Below are 19495 nucleotides of genomic sequence, written 5' to 3'. Positions count from 1 at the left end.
CTTAAAAATGTCCAAACACATGAAGGCCAAGAAAGCAGGAAGGAGAGGGAGAGTGAAAGCAAATGAAGGAAAAGAATCTGTTAATTTAGCACTTTTCCTAAGATGTCCAATTTGCACTATTCTTTTAATAGCTTTGTTGATATCTAATTCCCATCCTCTGTAAGTCACCCATTCAAACGCGTGCAGTTCAGTGGTTTTTAGTATATTTGCAGAGTTGTGCAACCGTCACCACAGTATAATTTTAGAACATTCCATCATCCCGAAAGGAAATCCCATAACCATTGGCAATCAATGCCTGTCACCCCTTCCTCAGCCCCTGGCAACCACTAATCTCCTTTCTGCCCCTTGGGCTATTTCTTTTTCTTGTGGCAAAATATACATAACAGAAAATTTACCATTGTAACCATTTTTAAGTTTGCAACTTAGTGACATCAAATACATTCCCATGGTTGGGCAGGCAACACCGCCATTCATCTTCCAAGATGAAACTCAGTCTCCATTAAACACGAATTACCCATTTCCTCCCTACCCTCCTCAGCCCGCAGCCCTCAGTGAGTACCCTTCTACTTTCTGTCTCTAGGAACTTGACTACTTGAAGTACCTTATAGAAGTAGAATCAGATGGGGCTTTCGGGTGGCTCAGATGGTTGAGTGTCTGCCTTTGGCTCAGGTCATGATCTTTAGGTCATGGGATCGAGCCCCACATCCGGCTCCCAGCTCTGTGGGGAGTCTGCTTCTCCCTCTCCCCCTGCTTGTGCTCTCTCTCTCAAATGAACAAATAAAATTAAAAGAAAAAAAGAAGTGGAATCATACAATATTTCACCTTTTGTGTCTGGCTACCTTCACTCACCATAATGTCTTCAAGATTCATCCCCGAAAAAAAAAAAAAAAAAAAAAGGAGATTCATCCCCATTGTAGCATATTGCAGAATTTCCTTCCCTTTTCAGGCTCAGTAAGTTTCCACTGAATGAACGGACTACATTTACACATAGGCTCTTTCATGCCAAGTTTTGGAAATTGTTTTTTGTGGACTGACCTCTAGTAATTGAGTAATGGACCCATTCCCACTCATCTCCATCCCCTTCCAAATGGAAAAATAAGAGTAGTCTGAGCTTACCCTTCTATATTGGCCAAGAGGGAAGGCAAGAGGCTGTGTTGAAGGGAGTCATGATGGGTATGTGGGGCCTGTGCCCATGTGTCTCCCACAGGCTCTTCCCCTTCTGGCCTTGTTCACCTCCCGCCTAAAGAGGTGGTGGGTGACCTGGCATTTGGAGCCCTGAGTGTTTTGTGCTACTTTCTGCAGATAGACCAAAGGGGCAGAGATGAGCGGCTCACCTACAATGACAAAAACGAGGCTGGGCTGGTGACAACTTGGTCTCTTGGGAAAGCCTAGGTAGCGGGGAACTGAGGAGGTAGATTCCTAAATTCTCAACCCCTAGGCAAAGCCCAGTGTTCGAGGGGTGCCTGGGGGGCTCAGTCGTTAAGTGTCTGTCTTCGGCTCAGGTCATGATCTCAGGGTCCTGGGATTGAGCCCCGCATTGGGCTCTCTGCTCAGCGGGGAGCCTGCTTCCCCCTCTCTCTCTGCCTGCCTCTCTGCCTACTTGTGATCTCTGTCTGTCAAATAAATAAATAAAATCTTAAAAAAAAATAGTCGTGATGGATGCAGAACATGGTAATTAATGCCAATGATCTGTATACTTAAGGATGGTTAAAATGGGGGCACCTGGGTGGCTCAGTCGGTTAAGTGTCTGTCTTCAGCTCAGGTCATGATCCCAGGATCCTGGGTTGGAGTCCCATGTGGGGCTCCCTGCTCAGCGAGGAGTCTGCTTCTCCCTTTCCCTCTGCTGCTCCCCCAGCTTGTTTTCCCTCTCAAAAAAAAAAAAAAAAAAGGAAAAAAGAATGGCTAAAATGGGGGCACTTGGGTGGCTCGGTCAGTTAGGCACCCGACTCTTGATTTTGGTTCAGGTCATGATCTCAAGGTCGTGGGATCGAGCCCCTCATCGAGCTCCCCCACTCAGCAGGGAATCTGCTTGAGATTCTCTCTCCCTCTGCCCCTCCCTTCTGCTCACAAGCTCCCTCTCCCCCAAATAAATAAATCTTTTTAAAAAATGATTAAAATGGCAAATTTTATGTATATTTTACCATAATTAAAAAAATAGTACTAAGTAACAAACTACTGCCAGATGGCTTTGGAGCTAAGAGAACACGGGTGATGTTCTTAGGTTATTAGATAAACCCTAAGGAGTTCAAATTCAAAGTTCAGTAGCAGGCTCACCCATAGAAACATTATTTGTGCTTGTAGAAGGGTCCACAGTTCGATCTAAATCCTACTGTCTCTCTCCTACTGAGGGACAGCCCCAGTGCTCAGCTCTCTTCTGGCTCATTCTCTCCAGCAAACCAACATGCTGTAACAGTTCTCATTTTTTAAAAACTCTTAATTATTTTTTAATTTATTATTATTTTTATTTATTTATTTATTTATTTATTTTACTTGACAGAGAGATAGGGAGAGCAGCAGGCAGAGGGAGAGGGAGAAGCAGGCTCCCCACTGAGCAGGGAGTCCAACCGGGGCTCGATCCTGGAACCCTGGGATCATGACCTGAGCTGAAGGCAGACGCTTAACTGACTGAGCCACCCAAGTCATCCCTTTTTATTTTTTTTAAATAAACTCTACACCCAATATGGAGCTTGAACTGACCACCTGGAGATCAGGAGTCACATGCTATATATAGTAACTGAGCCAGCCAGGGGCCCCTAAATATTTCTTTTTTTTTTTCTTTTAAAATTTAACTTTAAATGTTTTTAAAATGTATTATTATGTTTTTAAGTAAGCACTACAATTACCTCTCATCTTTACAAAAGTAACCCTCCACTGGTGCTCACCCCCCTTGGGCCACCTCTGCCTTCCTGCCCTGCCCACCACTGAGCAGAGCTGCCTGCCCGCACCTCCCTTTCCTCCACTCGCCTTCTCTCCTGAGCCCCACCCCTTCAAAGAAACACTTTCCTCAATGTCTGCAGTGGCGGCCCCATTGCAGAAGCCCGCCTTCCTGGCCTTAGCAGCAGACTTCCTCACTTCCTCCTTCCAGAGACATTCCTGCCACCTGGCTCTCTGTCCTGAACTCTCTCATGAGCCCCGCTTACCTTCCCCACCTTGCTTTTCTCCACTGTGGCGACTCACACCCTCCTGATCTCAGCAGCATTCTCTCCCCCAGGCCTGCCCTGCACTTGCCTGTCCTATGTCTGTCTGCTTACAATCTTACCCTGCTGGGTATGTTTCTCAAACAACATCTTAAAAAAAAAAAAAAAAAAAAAAAAAGACACACAAACACACACACACAGATCATAGTCTGAAGCTTCCGTGCTAAAAAATACTCCCATAGTTCTCACGTCTTAATAATAAGTGCCACATGGTTACCTTGACTTATAAGGTCTTAAACATCTGGACCTTCACTACCTCCTCGGTCTTCTCCTTCCACTCTTGTGCTTTATTCCAGCCTCCACTCACTGGCCTCCTTGACAGTCTTCCAACAGGTCAAGCATACCCCCCGCCTCAGGGCTTTTGCACTTGCGGCTCCCTCTGCTTGGGATGCCCTTCCCCCAGGCATACACGTGGCTCAGTCCTTTACATTATTTGGATCTTTGGGCTCATTTTTTATCCTTCTTAATGGAGAAGGCTTTCCTGAGCACCCTGTTGTGTATAACAGCACCCTACCTCCTCACACTTACCCCCATAATCTGCTTTATCTTTCCTCATACCACTTATCACTACTAGATATATATTTGGTGGTTTATTACCTGTTTCCCTCCACTAGAAGTAAGCCCAACAAAGGCAGGAACCTTATTGTTTGCAGTTGTAAAGCCTAGAACACTGCCTGACCCTTAATAGATGCTTGGTTTTTTGTTTGTTTGGTTTTTGTTTTTAAGTAGGCCCCATGCCCAACATGGAGCCCAGTGGGGCTTGAACACATGACCCTGAGATCAAGGCTTGAACTGAGATCATGAGTCAGTCGCTTAACCAACTGACCCAACCAGGCACCCTGCTTGATATTTTAAATGAATTAACAGATATTTAACAGATTTTATTTTATTTTTTAAAAGATTTTATTTATTTGAGAAAGAGAGAGAGCCTGAGCGGGAAGGGGGGTGGTGGCAGGGAGAGAGAGAAGCAGGCTCCCCCACAGAAAAGGGAGCCCAATGTGGGACTTGATCCGAGGACCCTGGATCATAACCTGAGCAGAAGGCAGATGCCCAAATAACTACACCACCCAGGCACCCCTAATTAACAGATTTTAAATGGAGTTACATGTGTGGTGTGTGTATGTATTGTTTTGTTTTAAGATTTTGCTTATTTATGTATTTGAGAGAGAGAGCACATGTGCATGTGCGAGTTGGAGCCGGGTTGGCAGACGGGAGTGGCAGAGGGAGAGGAAGAGAGAATCTGGAGCAAACTCCACGCTGGGCATGGAGCCCTACATGGGGCTTGATCTCAAGACCCTGAGATCGTGACCCCAGCGGAAACCAAGATTGGATGCTTAACCAACTGAGCCACCAGGTGTCCCTATGTGTTGTGTTTTTTAAATCCACTCCTGGGGGGCTTCCGGCTGGCTCTGTCTGAAAAGCATGTGACTCTGGATCTCAGGGCCTTGAGTTCGAGCCCTATGTTGGGCGTAGAGATTACTAAAAAAAAAATTTTTTTTAACGCACTTCTGGAGAACCAGGGAAATGAATGAGAAGGTAAAAGCGATATACAGTTGACCCTTGAACAACGCAGGGGTGGGGGCGTGAACCCCCCTGCAATGTACTATTGTCCACTAGAAGTCTACTGGTAACACAGGGAACACATGTCATAGGTTATATGTATTATACACTGTATTCTTACGTTAGAGTAAACTAGGGGCACCTGGTGGCTCAGTGTTAAGCATCTGCCTTTGCTTCAAGTCATGATCTGGGGTCCTGGGATCGAGCCCCTGCATTGGGCGCCCCGCTGAGCAGGAAGCCTGCTTCTCTCTCTCCCTCCGCCTGCTGCTCCCCGAGCTTGTGCTCTCTTCTATCTCTGTCAGATAAATAAAACTTAAAAAAACCCACAATAGACTAAGCTAGAGGGAAAAAAGTGTTACTAAGAAAATCATAAGCAGGGGAGCCTGGATGGCTCAGTCAAGTTAAGCATCTGCCTTTGGCTCAGGTCATGAGCCCCTGCTCGGCGGGGAGCCTATTTCTCCTTCCGCCTGTCACTCCCCCTACTTGTGTGCTTTCTCTCTCTCTCTCTCTCTCTGACAAGTAAATAAATAAAATCTTAAAAAAAAAAAAAAAAAAAAAGGAAACAGTGTGCCGGCTCATCAGGAGTTAAACACAGAAGTACTACGACCCAGCAATTTCATTCCTAGGTGTACACCCCCCAAAAAATTGAAACCCGGAACTCAAAAATAATATATGTACATACATGTTCATAACAGCACTACTCGCAGTAGCCAAAAAATGGAAACATCCCAAATGTCCATAAATGGGTGAACAGATAAACAAAATGTATATTTGGACAATGGAGTATCAGTCAGTCATAAAAAAGAGTGAGGTTCTGATACATACCATCATGAATGAGCCTCAAACACAGGATGGTAAGTGGCAGAAGCCAGACGCAAAAGGCCACAGAGTATATTATTCCACTTATATGAAACGCCCAGAACAGACGAACCCATAGAGACAGAGGCAGATTGGCGGTTGCCAGGGGCTGGGGGAAGGGAGAACGGGGAGTGACTGCTAATAGGTCCGGGGTTGCTCTGGGGGCGGAGAAGTGTGCGAGCATTTTGGAATTCGACAGAGGTGGTGTTTGCACAGCACTGTCAACGTACTAATCGGCACCGAAGGTTCACTTTAAAATGGTTAATTTTCTTATGTGAATTTCACTTCAGTTAAAAAACTGTTTGGGCTTCATGTTGGATCTTTTAATTATCACAACCTTGACTTTCATTATGAAATAGCCTTTTTGCAAAGACTCAGTGATAAAAAGGATTATGGTGTCTCGGTAGAGAACACAAATTACAAAATTTCTAGGGCAGAGGGGACAAAACAGGGTTCCAACTCCGGAAGGAAACACCATTCATCTTCTTCTCCTCCTTCTTCTGGTAAATATATACCACTAAAGAATCTGAGACTTAATTAAGTATTAAATTTGGCTCCTCTTCCGTTGACACGTCCCCCTCGCCTTTCCCAGTTACCCCAGCCCAGCGTACTGCCTACGGCACACTCCCGCCGGTCCCACACTGGCACCGGTTCTTTCCTCTCTCCCAGAATACTGGTTTTATTCAGGCACTCCCCTTCCCCCACGCAGCACTGAGCCCCAGGGAAACTGAGCCCAGCCCTCAGAAATGTCTAGTCTTGGGAGAATCCATTCCCCTTACCGGTGACTGGCTCAGGTACAACCATGTGACCCAGATCTCATGAATGAGATATCGGGGGTAAGTTTGGTGGTCTGCTGGTTTAAAAATGATGCCCTACACATCCTCTGATAGGTCTCCCTTTTGAGAAGCCGAAGCTGGGGGTGCCTGGCTGGCGGTGCCTGGCTGGCTTAGTAGGTAGAACATGCCACTCTTGATCTCCGGGTCGTGAGTTCAAGCCCCATGTGTGGCGTAGAGTTTGCTTAAAATTTAAAAAAATAAAAAAAAAAAAGTGAAGCTTAACTCTAGTCCCCTTGTGATTGGGTTGGACTTCGTGACTAGCTTCAAACATATCGAACATGGCAGAAATGGTGGTTGGTTACTTCCAAGATTTGGTTACTAAGAAGTCTTCGGCTTTCGTCTTGGGCAGGTGCTCTCACTTTCTCTTCCTCAGAGAGTTCACTCTGGCAGAAGCCAGCTGTCATGTCAGAAGGACGCTCCGGCCATTTATGGAGACGCCCACGTAGCGAGAACCAAAGCCTCTTGCCACAGCCAGGGAGGAACTGATACCGGCCAGTGTGAGCTCCTGAATGAGCTTGAGAAGAACAGGTGTCATCCCCGTCCAATAAAAATCACACCCACTCAGGGCACCTGGCTGGCTCTGTTGGAAGAGCATGCGACTCTCGGTCTCAGGGTCCTGAGTTCAAGCCCCATACTGGGTGTGGAGCCTACTTTAAAAAATAAAAAATCATCCCCACTCCTCCCCATGAGTCTCCATTTCAAGTGGCACCAAAGGCTTATTATACAAATTGGCTGAAGAATGTATTAGACTTGGGGACCCAGTCCCTCTCCATCTCTTAGCTCTGCTATCCTCCGTGTTGACTACATCCCCAGACAAGTCCTCCTTACATGGTAGCAAAGATGGCCCCCTACAGCTCCAAGCTTCCATTCTGACCGGCTTGGCAATCCCCGAAGACAGGATCACCACAAAATTCCTAGAGCCAATGCTTATCGGGCAGAACTGGGTCCCATGTTCTTTTATTAACCTATTTCTGTGGCCAGGGGGTTAGAACCTGTGGACTGGCCAGGCCAAATTTCTTGGAGTCCTATAGACAAGATCCTCGTACCTGATCCTATTTATTCTCTTTCCATTGGCCCCTCTGCCTGTATTAGTTTCCTGTTGCTTCTGTAACACGTTGCCACAAGTTTGGTGGATAAAAACCACACACAACATCTTAGAGTTATGGGAGTGAGAAGTCCACAGTGAGTCTTATGGGGCTAACTCCAACATGCCTTGTTTCTTCTGGAGGCTCTTGGGGAGAATCTGTTCCTTATCTTTTCTTCTTCTGCTTGTCATTCCCATGCCTTGGCTTTTGGCCCTACATGGCCTTTGTTCCCTCTGCTTTTGGTCCCACATCTCCTCCTACCGCTCCGGTCTCCCACCTCCCTCTGATAGGGACCTTTGTGACTGCATTTAGGTCTCACCTGGACGATTCAGGATAACCTCCCCATCTGAAGATCATCAACTTAATCTCATCTGCCCAGGCCACTTTGCCATATAAGGTAATACGCACAGGTCCAGGCGATGAGGGTGTGGCCATGTTTGGCCAGGATGGTACAGGATGCTCCCTCCTTCAACCAGCTGGGCCTCCCTTCGAGCTCTCTCGGGATCCACTAGGCACTTCCTTCCCTCTGTTCCTTGGCTCCTCCTGTTTCCTCTGCTGAAGGACCGGCCCACCCCCTTCTACCTGCCAATCTCCATACTTGGATTTCAAGGCTTGGTTCAAATGACACTTCTCTTCTGTAGCTTTCCTTAAGCACCCCCCCCCCACCATGGGGACAACGGGGGAGCATGAAGCGCACCCTTTCTCACTTTCCCAGAGCCAAACAGTTTATGACAGCGAACCATGGTATACCGGTTTACACATCTGGTCACTTACTCGATGGTGAAGTCTGCAGGCGTAGGGACTTCTGCTTGATCACCTTTATAGCTCCAGCTCCTAACACATGGCTCGTGGCCCTTAACAGGTGCAAAGGAAGTATTTAGTGAGTCCAAAAGCAGTTAGGGAAATCCATCAAGATTTTTTGAAGTCCCAGTTTGTAATGGGATGGCTTTATGACAGATGTCAGCAGGAGCATTTTCTTCCCCACACAAGGTGGTCATGGTCACATTGCCCTAAAGGACACAGCACTGTGACAGATGGCCCAGGCACGGCCAGTCAGAGTCAGGGTCGTTATCCCAGATAGGGGCATAGCCCCAGACTGGGCTAAAGGAAATGAAGTTATGGGATTCGACATGGAGGATGGAGAGAAAGGGTGCTGGTGAGCCAGTGTGAGCAGTACCCAGAGCCATGCGGGTCCCCGCCCTCCTCATCGGCCTCCACCTGGAGGAAACCTGCGTATGGACGGGCACGTGAGATCAATCTGAAGGAAAACTGAGCTCTGGGTGATTAGTGAGCTGGCCAGGTGTGGGACCACAGTCCCTAAGGCCACCCTCACCCCTGAGCTTCCCTTAATGAGAGCTAAGCAATTCCTCTTTTTTGCTTCTATCATTTGGGGTTGGATTTCTGACTTGTGCCCGAATGATCTTGACTAATACAGGCCTTAAGTTTGTAAGATATCATGGCCTAACACGCTGTGCACTGTAGACACCCAGCAATAGGACTGTAGTTGGGCTGGGTATCTTCCCAACATCTGGGATGCAGGAAAGAGAAGGTAAAGTACTGAATTCATTTCCTTGACAAATACTTTGTGATGATCTGTGACCTGGGGGAACATCCTGAAATGGCACTTGGGGACACAGTATATTAGTCAAGACTTTCAGTGACAGAAAATCAAAAGAACCTGGATCAAGAAAAAAAAAAAAAGAGTCGGGGGAGAGGGAGGATAGAATTTATTGGCTTATGTAACTACAAAGTCCAGGAATAGGGCTCATTTCTGGCATAGCTGGATCCAGTCCCTCTCCATTTCTCCCCTCTCCTTTTTGCTGTATTGATTTTATTCTCAAGTGCTCTCTTTCCACATGGCAGAAAAGACGGCCACCAGCTCCAAATTTATTACCAGCAAAGAAGGAACGTGAAATGTATTGAGGGAAGTAAGGGACTCTATCAATTAGGAATGCTTTAGTCTGTAAGTAATAGAATAACCTACTAATGGGACTTAAGTGATAAAGGTTTATTTATTGCATGAATTAGCTGTGTGGAGGTAAGCAATTTCTGTGTTGGTTTGGTGATTCAACTACGTCATCAAGAACCTGGTTCTTTCTTGCTTTCTGCTCTGCCATCCTTAGCATGTTTGCAACATTGTCCCTCTGAGTCACAGAATGGCTGCTGTGACACCAAGCATCACAGCCTCACACAGCAGCATTCTGAGAAGGAAGGAAAGAAGGAAGGCAGGAGCCAGGAACAAAAGGAACTTTCTCACTTTCACTTTTTTTAATCACAGGGGGTAAAATCATTTCCAGAAACCCCCAGCAGACTTCACTCTCCATCTCATTGGCCATAATCTCACCATATGACCATCCCTGTCCCTACCAATCCTATGACTGGCTACAACCAATTATGATTTCATCTATTTGCTAAGAGAGCAGCATGACTGTCTCAAAAGTCAACCTCTTTGAGTTTCTGGGGTGGCGAGTCCCAACCCCATTCTTGGGAGATGAACTATGGTTGGCCTCATGGAAAGTGAGGGAAAGACTCTTGGAGGGCTTCTGGACCAGATCTTTGGTGAGGTTGTTGAGCCGCTCATCTAATCAATCCAGAACTGGACCTACCTCCGTTCCTACCTTGTGAGATAAACCCCCCCATCCTGTTCAGTTAGGATTCTGTTACTTGTACCTGAAGGCATCTCACAGACTCATTCCTAACCAGCAGCATTTGGTCCAGGCAGTTTTCTCCAGACTTGGTTTCCTGCTCCAAAGACAGAGGCCACAGGGCAGGCCAGCCCACTCTGTCCTTCAAGGTCCATCTCAGTTGCCACCTTGTCCCTACAGCCATCCCTGGCAAGCTTGGTCACAATCACCCTGACCTCTCCTGAACCCCTCAGACATTTTGTTCCTTCTTCCTGTTGCCCGTCCCCATTCACTCTATTAAAGTCCTGCAGATTCTAGGGGAGGGGCTGGGTGCCGGCATTGTCCAGGCGAGGCTGCCCCTTGCGTGCCTTCTATCATGCAGAGCGTGTTGGTTTTACTCTGCCTGGCCCTTGTCCATTCCCTCCTTCCTTCATTCCGTCCAACAGTCCCGTGTTGAGGGGCTTCTCTGGGCCAGACCTTGTGCAGATGAGGGAAAATGGTCCCCACCTTCAAAATGCGTATCATCTAGCCAGGGGACAGTGACAGAGATAAGCACAGCGGCCACTAACACAGGTTGGGGTGAGAAATGCTGACATGGAGACCACTATTTGTGCTCACCGAGCTAAGCTAAGCACCGGTTCCTTTAATCCTTCCACAAATCTTCTGAGGGGTAGCTCTTACTACTATTGCCATTTTGGAGATGAAATCACTGCTCTGAGATGTCACGTAACTTTCCCTAAATCACTCAACCAGGTAGTAGCAGAGCTGGGATTTGAACCCAGGCCGGGGGCACATACCTCTAAATGCACTGTCTGTCCACGCTCGGAGGCAGACTGGCCAGATCTCCGTTTGCAAAGAGAGGCCCTAAGCCCACCCTTCCTGCATGGCCTCAGACGGAACCAGCGCTGCCGCCACCTGGATCTCGGACTTTTCCGCCTCTAGACCACAACACGATGCATTTCTGTTGCTGAAGCTGTTCGGTTTGTGGCACTCTGATGGCTGTGTGCTAGCAGACAAACACACCAGTGGAGGTCTCAAGGGAGCTGGGAGGTAGGGAGAGGGAGGGAGGGAGCTGTGAGGTGAGCCTGGAAAGGCAGGTCAGGGCCAGATCACGCAAGACCGCGTAGGCCCAGGCAAGACTTTGTGGATTTTACTCTGAGATCCAGAAAATCACGGAGGGGTTTATAACTGCCATAAGTGGGGGTGTTGAGAATGATTTGGAAGGGGGCAGGAGTCACGGTGGAAAGACCAGTAAGGAAGCCACTGCAACTGGAGCTCAGGGCAGGGTCGAGGCTGCAGGTAGAAATTTGGGGATGGGATTTCACGGCATCAAGATGGTCTTTCAAACCACAGGACCTGGTGAGCTCACTGAGAGAGGAAAAGGAAGACGGAGGCCAGGACCCTTCGCTGAGAAGCCCCCTCTTTCTGAGAGCTGGTAGAGATGACCAGGAATGAATCATGACTGCTGGTGTGGAGAGAAACCGCAGCCTGGGGAGGCCGGGCTCATCCCGGAGACAGGGAGGGCCCTCAGGAGGACATAGTGCTTAGTCAGGTAGACTGCAGGAATAGGAAATGGCTGGGGAAGGGAGCAGCTGTCAAGCTGTCAGAGGGAATGGAAGCAAAGACCATGGGTCAGTGTCCCAGAATAATAAAGTACCACAAACTGGGGCGCTTAGAACAAATAGAAGTTGATTCTCTTATAGTTCTGGAGGCCAGAAGTCCAAAGCAAGCCTCTTTTGCACACAATCAACCACGGAGGCATCTGTGCCTACCCTCCTTGAAGCAGCCCTTCCCTCCTGCCCCCTGACACTATTTCATCCTAGCATTTACGTTTTCTAAAATTTCATACAATTTCGTTTGTTTGTAGAGCAGCAACGACGGGGACAGTTGTATCTGCTGCTGGAGCCCCAGAATCCTGACGGGGTCTGGCACTTAGTAGGCCCTCAAGTAATTACTGAGAGAACAAATCAACCATATAGAAACTATATGCCTAGAAAACACTAGAAGAAACACCCCAAAGTGTTAATGGTTTCCTCTGTGGAAATGAGACTGCTTTTACTTTTCCTCTCTATATTTTCCTGCTTTAAAAATAAAACATCCTATTTTTGGGGGGAGATGGAAATGCTCTGTATCTTGATTTGGGTGGTGATTACGCGGACGTGGACAACTGTCAAAACTCACCCAACCGAATGCTTCAGACCTGCATTCTGTTATATGCTAATTATATCTCAAAAATTTTCAAAAAACCATACAAATAATATATGAATAATATACGTGTATATCTCAAAATACAATGCTCTTGCCATTATCTTACAGCATTTAAAATATATAATTATAAACAGGAAAATAGGTATTGCATCTGTATTCTAAATTAAATTTCACTTGTTACGATATCAAAAAAAAAAAAAGAAGAAAAAGGTTTTGGATGACCTTTACACGGGGACACACACAGACCAGTCTATACCTGCCAAGTTAACACCACTTTGTAACACCCCCCCGGGAATTCATAAAAAATATGTTCCAGGCTTTCCCTCTCCACTGCTTTTGTAATAAACTGAAGCCGCAAGCTAAACTGATCCCTTCAGAATCTAGTTTCCAGTTAGCCTGTTTATTCCTGCTCGTGCCTCTGGGGGCAGTAACTGAATCTACACTCTCAAAGGACTCCTTAGGGTCTAGACAGTTTTGTTCCAGAAGCAACTTTTCCAGCCGGGAAGCACCCCAGCTTCCATGAAGCTGTACAGAACACAACTGAGATGTCAGCTTAAATGGTTGGTATGAACTAGGCCCCGAGCCTCTCCGGGGTGATGGGGCCACAACAGGCTATTGGAATAAAGTGATTTCCCAAAGCTGGCCCTTGGGTGGAGTGGGGGAAAACCACTAGTGTGGTTTTCTTCCTCCTTCTTTATCAGCTCTGGCTCAGGCCCCATTAAAATGGGAGAGGAGACAAAAGTTAAAAATTTCCATGCGGAGTGGGAGGCTTGCACACGGCAGGGGTATGAGACCATTTTACTCACGCCAAAGTGGCCTCAATTCAGTACTCTGCTCCTTTCCCAAGGCAACCACAAAACGGGGATTTGGGAGCTGTGTCCTTTCTGTCCCCATGTCCCAAGGTTAGAGGGGCCAGTCGAGTGGGGTGGCGAGGAGCCCAGAGTCTGGACTCAGGCAATGCTGGGATTGAGCACGGCCCTAATCAGGGATCCCGGATGCGAGCTCAGCCAGTTCTGAGATGCCTCCGGCCGGACCTCGGTTTCTCGGTTGGTACAGCGGGGTAGCTCTACCTACCTCACAGGCTGGCTGCGCAACTGAGCGGAACCATGCACAGGAACTGTGGTCCGGTCAGCAGGAATTCAACAAACGCGTGCTAGCCCCTGGAATCAGGTGCATCAAATCAGGGCAGAGCGCGCTCCCGTCTCTCTCGCTCTGCGAGTGGAGGAGAATCCTCTTAATTCTGTGCTTCTCATTCTCTCCCGGCTTTGGGTCCTACCAAAGAAACCAGAGGTTCCGGGCCCGCCCCTCTGGATCGCCTACTTGGGGGTTACTGGTGCTGGAAAAGAGGTCTCTCCTGGGGATGTTCTTCTAGGTTGTTCCAAGTCAACATGGGTTCACACGGGCTAACAGTAACTCAGTGAGTTCTTAGCGTCAATTACCTCCCTTCTCACAAGAATGTTATCTCAGCAGGTGAAAAGAAAACTGTTTTTAAGGGTTCACCCAAAAAGCACGCTCCTGAGGAGGGCTCGGAGAGGAGAGAGGCGGGACTAGATGTAGGCTCTTTTTCTCGGGATGATTCCGGTTCTAAAAAGCAGCTAACATTCTTATTTACAAGAGCGAGCGGAAAGGGGGCCGTGGGGAGAGGAGCACCGAGCATATAGGAAGAAAGTGAGAAGGGAGAGCTTTGGCGCTTCTCGGGCCAGAGCTAGGAATCTGGCCAAACGGAGAGTGCACGATTGGCAGCAGCCGAGAGATCCTGTATGGACTTTTAGGAAAGCTTCTGGGTCGCAGCACGGGGCCTCCTCCATCGGGGCCAGGAGAGTTCTGGCAGCAGCCCCCCGCCCAGGCATGTTCCCACATAATTGAAGTCGAATGTGCTTGGGGGGGAGGGAGGATGGAGGAGGCCTCTGAGTTCCTGGCGGCTGAACCTCCGCGTTCTGCATTTGGCCCTGTTTGGGATGGAAGCCAGCGAGTGTTGATTTTCTGCAGCATGGAAACAAATGCAACGAAGCTGTTTTCCTGAGGCATGCATTTTGAAAAGAGGATTTTAATTTTTTTCCCCAAGGACAGGTGGGGCCGGGACGTTGCGGGTGGGGGGGGGGGCGCGTTGTGACGTGGCTCTTCTGCAAACGCTTTTGCACTCATAGTTTCCGTGTGAGCACAAATATATCAGTTAGAATGTGTGAGGGGGCATGGCCACAACTTAAGGCTAAGTCTTTCACAAAAGATAATTCCTGGAAAATGCTGCTGGAGGACCCTCTGGCTGTGTGTGATAAGTCACAATTTGTTTGCTCTCCGCTGGAGGGTTTCCAGGAGAGCGGCTCTCTTGCTCCTCCTAAAATTTTCCATGGACTCTCCTTCACTTCTCGGTCTTTCTCTGTGATCTTGTTCTTCTGCCCCCGAAATTAGTTTGTGTTCCTTCTTTCAGTTCCACTGAGGTCTTTTGGAGCCTAACCGTTAGGTTAGTGATATAACGTGACACCGTCTGGTTTTCCAAGTGGTGGAGACTCATCATTCTTTTAATGGCACTCAACTGTGCCCAGCCCTCTAGGGAAAAGTCTGGACTCTTGGCCCATTGGGCCATACCCAAGGGACTGAGAATCTGCAATCACTAATCGATTAGACTGGAGGGGTCTCAGTAAGGAAATGGGCATAAGGGCAGATTTTATCTGGGACCTTCTGCTCCTTCCAGACGAAAGATGGCGAAAGACCTCTCCACAGAGGCCAGGCCAGTAGTGTTTCTCGCATTCAGCATTTATGCTCAGTGCTAGAGCTCTGCTTTAATCTTTCGAGAAGAATTTCGCCATCAGCCATATTATACGAGGATACTAGCCTCTCTGCATTTATTACGAGGCTGGGTTTAAAAGGAGTTTTGGGTCAGGGGATTTAGAACCCAGCCTGAAAAAAAAGCAAAGCTGCTTTAGTTCATTTAGTGCACTTGGTAATTAGCCTCAGAGTAACAAACGTTATCTGCACCAGCACAGCCCCATGCCAAGTACCAAAACCACATTTTCCAGATGATTCCAGTGAGAAGTTTCTGACCCGAAGCAATTCAACATTGGGCCCCAAAGACCACAATCATCTTGTATAAAACAACAGATTGTTCATCTCTCCCTGGCCTTCTTTAGTACATCAAGAATGCAAAATCCAGATTAAGAACCAAATGCAGAGCCCCCTTCACACTCGCCTAAGCTTTCAGAATGACAGTAAGAGACTGTTCCATGTGCATGAAAAGTATACTAGCTAAAATGTTGCTAAGATAGTTTTGGCTTCTGGGACTGCAGCTTTCAAAATGAATGTCTAACAGAATCTAATATTGTTAAGTGTCTGAGCATTCTGGGGAGGGCAGAAATCCCATGGAGACAGGGAAAAAAGGGTTACCAGTAAGTGGTAAATGGTTACCATTACCTTTAAAAGATGAAAAGAAAGCATAAAGGAGTCAATTACTACATTAATCAGGATAAAGAGGCCACAAGCCCTCCCCATACCCCTCTTCAAAAGAGGGTAAAAAATAAAAGAAGTTTTATATAACTTCCCTGAGGTCTCCTAATGCACCAATGCCAAATGTTTGTTTGCTCCAGGCTGAGGGCAGTGCAGGGTGGAAATGAACTTCATGCTGCACAGGATGAGACACTTGGCTTTGGCTTTGGGGCAAAACAGGGTGGGGAGGTTCCTGAAGGGAAAGGCTTTTCTCCCTAGTACTGCTCTACTCTTGCCTGCCATTTAAAATTTTTTAACTTTTTTTTTTTTTTTAAAGATTCCATTTATTTATTTGACAGAGAGAGACACACAGTGAGAGAGGGAACGGGAGCAGGGGGAGTGAGAGAGCGAGAAGCTGGCTTCCTGCTGAGCAGTGAGCCCGACATAGGGCTAGATCCCAGGACCCGGGGATCACGACCTGAGCTCTTGAAGGCAGACGCTTAATGACTGACCTACCCAGGTGCCCCTAAAAATTTTTTAACTTTTAAAAGTTACATCTGGGGGCGCCTGGGTGGCTCAGTAGGTGGAGTGTCTGGCTCCTGGTTTTGGCTCAGGTCATGATCTCAGGGTCCTTGGATCCAGCCCCAGTCAGGCTCTGCGCTCAGTGCGGAGTCTGCTTGAGGATTCTCTCCTTGCCCCACTCCCCCTCCCCCACCGTCCCCACCCACCCCCACACGCATGTTCTCTCTGAAATAAATCTTTAAAAAAAGAGAAAAAAAGCTACATCTGTTGGTGTAGACACTATGCAGATATTCTCGGACTCCGACTTCAAGAACCTTCACAGGCAAGAATGAAAAGGGCTGGCCAAAGGCAGAAGCCTGCCAGAGAACACTTGGTGTCTTCCTAAACTCGCTTAAGGTGACAGCCAGGTCTTTGAGCAGTGTAGACAAGGCCCAGTACCATGAAGGAGCAGGAGCTGGGTCGTGAGAGACTCCTGAAAAATCTCTTCTGCAAATTAACGCAGCAGAATTCACTGAGGCAGTTAATTCAGCTTTATCCTGGAGAAGAAGAAATCACTTTCCTCAAATGTGAGAGCGACTTTCCTTTTTTAGATAAGCGCATTGACTTCATCACGTGAGCCCGTCTGCCACCAGCCCAAGCAACGTGGCAGAGCGCACAGCAGCCAAAATCTCAAGGGTAGTATTTGTAACTTGTGTATCCCGACTGTACCAGGAGAGGGGTTTCCAAGGGATGACAGAAGGTTGTTCATTTGTGATTTGCCAAGGGCTCCACACGACTGGGGGGCTGGTTCGTTTCCTAGCCCTCTTGCTGAGGACAAGCCCCCTGGGCAAGCACGGAGCTGGGAGTTGCTCTGGGGCTTTGCCTTACCCCGTGTATCCTAACCAGACACTCCTGGGGCAGTTTCAAAAAACAGAGCGGTCTCAGTTTGCAGTAGGGCCTGGGAAAAAGTCTCCAGTGTGTATATTGATTGCTTTCCCGTTTGCCAAAGAGTTGGGTGCTGGGTCTCAGCCTATGCCGAGCCTCCAAATTCAGATAATTCTCCTTATTCTACTTTTTATGAGTTTGGGAAGTTGGAGCAAAGGGGTGGAGAGATGAATGATCTAGCTGCTCACTCTAGTGCTGAGGCCATGATTTTTAATGCTTCTTTTAAATCCGGGTCACTGATACCTTCTTAGGTTATGTAGCTAGAAGCTCCCAAGAAAATGTCAATCAGAGAGACACAAATTTCACACAGGGCAGAATCATTTCAAAGTTTGGTTATTTTAATGGAATTTCATTGTTCAAAGTAGAATGGATATATTAAGTGGTTCATTTCCATCCTGAAGAAAACACGAACAGTTTCTTATTGTAATTTTGTCAAATTCAAACAGGACTATTTGACCTTTATCAAAGACATTTTCTTTTTTGTTTTTTTTCAAAGACATTTTCTTAATGTATCTTGAGAAGATTCTTTATTCTGGAAAAAATATTTTTAAACGTTCAAGTAGTTTGGAAACATTTGCCTATTTGCTCATTCCTCTGGGCATAGCCTTTCAGACCACTTAGCTCACCTGTACCGAAGATCTCTGTTTTTCTAGCTGGTGGTAGGGCTGTGTGACAGAGGTAATCATGGGAAAATGAGGAGCGAGCAAGCTTTGTCAACTACTACTAATTCTCTTAATTAGTATGCTACAATCCACCCCAGCTTCTGCAAGGTCAGACATGCAAGACAAGTACCTGGCCAAAAAAGCAGGATTCTAACTAGTGTAAAAATAGATTTTAAATAAAATAGAATCTCTATAGGAAAGAGAATTAGGTTATGCTTTACATTCCCGCTCTTGCTTTAAGATCTCTGTATATGTAAGTCCAAGGGGGACTTGTAGAGTGGGTCTACCCTAAGTAAAAATTGAGAATGTCTGAGGTACATTCATTTTGCAAAGTTACAGGTGAGGTTTTTTGGGAAATGCTATAGCACATCCCACAAAAATGGATGGTGATTAACAATATAGTTTGTGTGCTAACAAGTAACATGTAAGACATTTAGGCCAAAGGGGATGAGGCCTAACCATAGGCTAAAAAACAATGAAAATGTGACCATCTGAAAACTCTGGCTAATTCTGAAGCAGAAAACAAACCCCATCATTTAACAGTATGTCTTGTTAACCTATCTAGCTACCTCTTTTGGAAGCTTCAATTCCAACACGGGTCTTACTTTAAGTTCGCTCAATCGCTGTGTATTATGAATTACTTGACGTTGAGGTTTCTAGAGAAAGTACACAGCCCCTCTGTTGGCTCACAACAAGCACTGCATGACTGCTTTAAAGGGGCTCTGTTAAAATGCCAATCTTCGGATTTAGAAACAGCCTTTGGTTGTATCTTGAAAGCATCACTGAAAATCTGCCCAAGGTCCCTCCAGCCGCAATCTGAACATGCAGCCTGATCTTTTGTAAACATTCAGAAAACACTGATCCCAGCAAAATACACAATCAGCTAGTCAGAGGCCTCACTCCGCATTTTCACACGGATGATAAATCTGCTTGCTGATTCTTGCTGGATGCTAGGAAATCTACTCTCAGAGTTGGGTCTTAGAGCAACCCTTCAGCCTCCTCCTTATGTGAGGTTCACAATGTGGTGTGGAGTCATCAAAAACAAAACCTAGAAGCGCCACCATTTTTCCTACCCTGGGTCTGCTCGGCCTGCGTGGGATGTTTGTTTTTCCTGGCTAGCCCTGGAGCAAGAGGTGGCCGCTGGTGACAGGCTAGTGACTAACGGTTTACAGGCCCGGCCTCTTCTCATGGGACCTTCAACCAATTCTTCAATTCCCAGATGTAGGGAGGGATGACAATGACAGGCGACTAATGTTAGGGAATTTGCGTAAATCCTCAGTGGCCAGTGCAAACCTCTCTTTAAAGCAGCTGCTAATGACCTCAGGTAACGTGACCTTTGGGTTCCCGGGAAAAAAAAAAATCGTCATCTTGAACCAGACCCCAGAAGTGAATGTCAAATACACCAACTCAATAAATACAACGGAAAAATGCGCAGCAGAGCTGGGGCTTCTATCAGGTAGGAAGGCAAAATGGCCATGAGAGCGCCTGAGGCTAGTGAACTATCATGGTGGGCAACGGCAGCCAGCTCTGAAGCCCCGGGCCATCTCGCTAGCTCCGCTGGCCGCCGGGCTGCAGTCCCTGCAGCGCACGCCCGCAAAG

Source organism: Lontra canadensis, unplaced genomic scaffold (assembly GCF_010015895.1).
Source record: "Lontra canadensis isolate GAN:19392208 unplaced genomic scaffold, GSC_riverotter_1.0 scaffold58, whole genome shotgun sequence".
In the NCBI taxonomy this organism is placed as follows: domain Eukaryota; kingdom Metazoa; phylum Chordata; class Mammalia; order Carnivora; family Mustelidae; genus Lontra; species Lontra canadensis.
The sequence above is the reverse complement of the archived record's forward strand: the minus strand, read 5'-3'. Positions refer to the sequence as shown.